The following is a 6357-nucleotide window of genomic DNA, read 5'->3' as shown; positions in this document are numbered from 1 at the left end:
CTATATCCCTAACCCATCTAGTTTATAAAGCGTGATTTTTGGAGCTTAATTTTTCGGACGAAAGCATATCATATTCTGCTTTAATTACATAAATCGTTACGGCAAAAATTATAAGGCATCTTCGGATTTAATCATTACTATAAATTCCTATAGTCTAAATATATTCCCAGTTATTTACTAATGGGAAATAGGAAGTTGTTTCGCTGATTTTTGCCCATTATCATCGGGACTCACTCGTCTCGTGAAAAATAATATTGTCCCAAAATGAAGAATATCCGATGGTGAACAATTAATTAAAAAATATGTCACACGTTGAAATGAGCACTACAGAATGGCCATGGGTACACATTGAAATACGTAATAAAGATGTTTTTCTTATATTCTAACCTTCTCTGTGTTTATTTTCATTCAGGTTGTAACAAATCATCAACATAATCATAAAAATAAAGTCAATTTCTTTAAAATTATTCTAAACATAATAAAGTCTTGATTTATACTATCATAACCTTTATTTTTCTATTAAAAGTATTCTATTAAATTCGAAGGACCCAAGTTTATGTTGAAAAATGACAATTAAAGACCCCACAAGACTATTAATTATGATTAGAGACTTAAATTATTAAAATTTTAATAATGGATCATGATTCTTACTTGAAATTAAAAACATATATGAGTTTAAAAAATTACTCTCGCGTAAACATAGAAAAACAGTTGATTGAATCTTACTTGAAAAGTAAAAAAAAAAAAAAAAAAAACAAAACAAAAAGAAAAAAACACCACTGAAATTATTATTATAGGATGTGATTATTGTTAATCTTAGTTAGAAAAACTAAAATTCACACTTGAGAATGAAATTAGAAATAGTTCTAACCCATAATTATAACTTCAATAGTTCCAACTCATAACATTTGGGATCCTAATTTTTTCAACTAAGATTAACAATAGTTTTAATGCATAATAGTAATTCTTGTGGTGTCTTTTTCTTGACTTTTCAAGTGGTTTACTTATATATTAACAAATATAAAAAAATTTACAAGTGATTGTTGTAAATTTTCAAGTGACTCATATATTTAAAAGTGTCTTTCAAAAGTTTTATAAGTAAATTTTAATTTCATACTGAAAAACAACCCATTCCCTAGCAAAGATCATGTTTTTCTAACTAAAATTAATAATAATCTCAATCCATAATAATAATTTTATTAGTGTCTTTTTTTTATTTTTCAAGTAAAATTTGAAGGCAATTTTGTAAACTTCTACATGTTTTTCATTCCAAGCAAGGTTCATGGTTCATTATTGAGGTTTTAATAATCTATAATTCTTAATTATAATTAATGATCTTGTGAGATCCTTAATTGTCATTTTCTCATTTATGTTTTGTAAACTCATTAAGTTATTGAACTTAATAATAATGAAGAGCAATAACAATGAAGAGAGAGCCCAAACGAGATTTTGGTTTTACAAGCCTAAATATTTCTGACAAATTTACTCGTACAAAGTTGAAGTTAGAATCTTTGGGCTTTGATTGAGGTTTAAGAACCAGGTCGTCGGATTGGGAGTAAGTTCTTTAAACCTCAAAACAAAAGTTCTTGGGCCAGCCTTTCTATATGTATAATTGTCTCATATACTTCTACTTAATGGACGCTTTTGGGCCCAATACAACCACTACTATAAGAATATAGGTACAAGCATCAATAACATCACATTTAATCATCGAGCATTGTCTTAATAAAATGAGCTATGACTGTTTAAGTATGAGATTTCGGGTTCAGTGCATGGAAATGCCAAATTTATTTTTGAGAAAACTATCCTCAGTTGAGCTCGACAGTCAAATAGCTAAATAATAATAATAATAATAATAATAAATTGGCATCTATTTCTTTTCATACTTGACGACCACATGCAAACGGCAACATATATAGTTTCCACAGCTGCATTAGTTATTATCACATATTAACAATGACTCTGCATGTAATAATTTTAGAATGTATATAATGAATTAGAGGGAATAGAGTATTCTTGTTCTAAATCCATAAGAACTTTGATACTCCCTCCTGTCCTTGCTAAGAATGAAATTTTTTAAATTTGCCTTATATTCTTTCTCATTTTTTTTATAATCAACAGAAGGAATATGATATTTAATGAATTTAAATAAAGAAAATATTAAAAAACGTAATTACTATTTCATAGTGTTCCTTATATTAAAAACTAAAAAGTACTTTTAAAAGATGCCATATAATAAGGATTAAGGAGTATAACTGGCATCGTCTAATTTGCAAAATTTGTAAAATACCATATCCATATAATTGACAGAAGTATGATACACCTAATTTCTCACCAAATCAAAGGCACTTTGATCTTCTTAATTATATTGTGAGGATCTAAGGGATATTGCTTCCGTACGAACCAAAGATCAAAGAATAATGGGGCTATGGGAAATACTTTAACTAATATTAATTTGATAGTTTGTGTGTGTGTGTGTGTGTGTGTGTGTGTGTGTGTGTGTTATAATTAATTAGATACTTGCAGTCGATATCAGTTAGATCAGTTAGGTGAGAAACACCAAAGTGTGCGAACAAGTGGGTGGTGAGATGCATGTATAGTATTGTCATCTTGTCTTTTGATGTAAAAATTTATATGCAAGTTTCTTGTAGTCTTTTTTTTTTAATTTTAAATTAAGTCCATACAATTTATTTTATTTTAATCAAGCTCTATAATTTGATCCATTAGGTTTTCTAATTCTTCAAAGAATTAATAACTTTTATATTTTATTAAAAGATTATTATATAATTTTACACTAATTACATAATTTTTATAACTCAAATTATATAATTAGGTTTATCTTCCAAATAATTTTTATGCATATATAATTTCATAAAAATTAATAAAAATGTAAACAGTGTATTAAGTCAATTTTTTTATTTTGGCTAGAAGTATTACATCAAATTTTCTATAACCTTCAAAAGTATTTTTTTATTTCAAAAATTTAATAATATATTATTAATTTTAACCTTATGAGATTATTAATATATCTAATGGATCAAACTTTAAGAACTTGATTAAAATAAAATAAACTATAAGAATATGATTTAAAATTAAAAAAATTATAAGGAGCAGTAGATTAATTTTCCCCTCATATAAACTAAAACTTCAAATCTCATATTTAAAACAATTATATTCTTTTACTAGAACCAACGGTTGCACATCACCTTCTAATGTAATTATGCCTTTTATTAAGAAAAAAATCAATACACGATACAATACATGCTGTTTTCATAAGATAATTGCTCCGACATAAATTGTAACATGTGTGTGTTTTGTAGAATCCCTTGTCAAATGATCCCACAAACAAAAATTTACCATCTAATTAGCTCATTTAATTAATAATAAACATATTAACTCTAAGATATTTTTGTACTGACATTTAAGCTTGTTTGGTTTCATATGTTGGAAACTATAAAAAACCATGGCTTTGGTTGACGGTTTCTAATGTGAAATCATACACACAACTTAGATATTTTAACATTTATATTTCTAATATGTAAGTAATGTCAAATGTTAAGAAAATACTATCTATTCAAATAAAATAATTAATTAAAGAAAATATTCCTTTTATTTTAAAATATAGGTCTTTTAAGATTTGGACATGCATGTTAAGAAATACAAGTAATATGGAGTAAATTTTTTACATTTTCAAACTTAACTTGATTCATTTTATAATTAATTAAAAAGGAAACAAAAAAACAAGTGCACTTATAAATTATGCTTCGAGATTATGAAAAGGGTATAATAGAATAGTATCAATAAATAATGTTGGATTTAATAATTAATATATAATAAAAATGAAGGACTTAAAATTTGAGTTTTGAAATTTTGAGTGAAAATGTGTCATCATTTCACTAATCTTGTCAATTTTTTCTCTCCCTCCGTTTTAAAATAATCACTCCTCATTCTTAACAAGTAATATTAAAGTCAAATTTTACTCAAAACATTAAAGCCCTTTTATAGCACACATGTTTGAGTCCCAAAATATGACTAGCTATATGTATTAGACAATTTGAAACCCATAAAATTAGGCAAGCCCTAAAAAGTAAGAAATTAATATTTGGTACATCTTTAATACAAGAAGCTTGTGGACTCATCCTTAAGAGAGAGATTGTTAGGTTATTCAAATCTAAATAGATTTAAGATGATGTGGTCAATCCTATAGCGTTGAATTTAATAATTAATATATAATAAAAATGAATTATTTAAAATATAAGTTTTGAGATTTTAAATTAAGATGTAATATTTTTATATTAATCTTGCCCATATCTTCTCTCTCCCATTCCAAGACAATCATATTTTACTCAAAACATTTTAATTTTAGATATAATTACTATGATCAACTAATAATTATTTTTTTAAAAAAGGTGTGAGTTTGTTGAAATTCTCCATTATTAAAAAAAAATGGACGGAATACTTCATGGCGAAACCTGGCCACATAACAAATGTGTCGCCGTACTCTCATGCTTTCATGTCAGTGAAACCTGGGCACCGAACTAATCTTTTGCCATACTTTGATGTTTTATATTATAATGGGCACATTATGGTGGAAATATAATTAATGAACTTGGTGGTTGATACAACATTTATGTAGAACCAAGAAGCGTGGGATTATTAGTAGGTTTGTCCCGTTAACCTCAGCAAATCAACAAATGAGATCTGAATTGTCCAATTTAATTTAAATAATTTAAATTTACTTTTTAATTTTTTTATAAAACTTCATTTTTAAAAAAAAATTAGGATATTATTCTTTTTACATTTTGAAATTGTTAAAATAAAAAATATTAGAAATAAGATAAAATAAATTTGAAATCTCAAAAACCAGCATGAAATTCAAATTTATTTGTAACTTAACATCAAAATGCTTCATTTGGGCTTCCCTGTCTATTTTATCTTTACTTTTATAGTTCCATGTGCACCGCCTAACCAAAGGAAATAAAATTCATGTGTTTACATTAAAAAATAATAAAAACTATAAAAGAAAAAAATAAGTTAAGAGGTATTAATTAGATCCAAAAATACTCAAATTTGATCTACTAATATAAATACCAAATAATTATGTAAAAAATAGGGTACTTATTTTTCATACAATACATTAAATTTGAAGTGAGCATATTTTGATAAATAATTATATGAAACTATTTTCTTCAATAGTATTGCATGATTATAGTCAAAATGACAAATGAATATAATCAACTCAAGCAATCAAGTGAAGAAATAGAAGTGACTTGCCAAAACAAAAAGAAGAAGAAGTGCTTTAGGAGGAATGTGGAATAAATTGCTTCTGCCGACGACATAATTAATAGCACCCACCAATACCGTTTGACCTTTCTGACATGGACAAGGAGCTGGAGCCTGGAAACGTTTGACTTTTCGTCCATTTGAAGGGCCTTTCTCCCTTGTGGCCTAGAAAAAGAGCTCTTCGTATCCTTTTTTTAAATGTCGCTAAATTAGTGAATTATAATTAATAAAGGGATTAAATGATAAATTTACCTTAAAAATTTTCCATGGGCAGAAATTGATATTCTTAACTTTTGATTAATACAATATTATTATCTCAAAAATTTTAAAATTGTGCATTGTAATGCTTGACTATTGTTTATGGTTATTTTAAATGTTAAACGACAAATTTTCTTCCTAAATTTGTCTTAAAAATAATTTGATATTCTAAACTTTGTATTGATGTAATATTACTGAGTTATGAACTTTTAAATTAAAAAAAAAAGGATCCAACATAACTTGCCATAATCTAAATTAAAAGAAAATTTTAGGTTAAATTGCATTAAAGTCTCTAAACTAAAATTCAAGTTAGTTTGTGTTACCCATGCCATGGACAAGTATGAACAAATTGGTATTTAATCTGGTACAAGTCAAGAACTCTCGGGGGCAAAACAAGGGCAAATCTGAATTTCAAAAGAAAGTCTACAAAGTGCTTGAGGTAGAGTTTAATTTTGTGTCACAATAATCTCGAGTAAGACCTTTTTGTCAAAATCCAAAAATATAAATTATTTTTAATAATGATAATAAGTTGTTAGATTTTTTTTCTTATTTAAATATTAATAACTCAAAAATATTAAGCTTATAAAAAATTTAAAATATCAATTGCACCATTTCTAAAACTTACTATAGCATAATATTGCACTATTCAAAATTAAATATACTTTTTTCATTTAAAAATGTAAGGTATTTTTGAAGGAATTGAATGTCCAAAAATATAAAATATTTTTAATCTTTTAAAGCTTAATCATTATCTTTTTTAAAAAAAAGTATCCTCATTGAATAGATCGCTTTATATAGTTTTACAGTGAAACACCC

Source organism: Prosopis cineraria, unplaced genomic scaffold (assembly GCF_029017545.1).
Source record: "Prosopis cineraria cultivar Desert tree isolate PC_DT_omini unplaced genomic scaffold, ASM2901754v1 PC10, whole genome shotgun sequence".
Classification (NCBI taxonomy): domain Eukaryota; kingdom Viridiplantae; phylum Streptophyta; class Magnoliopsida; order Fabales; family Fabaceae; genus Prosopis; species Prosopis cineraria.
This window is presented reverse-complemented; position numbering follows the sequence as displayed.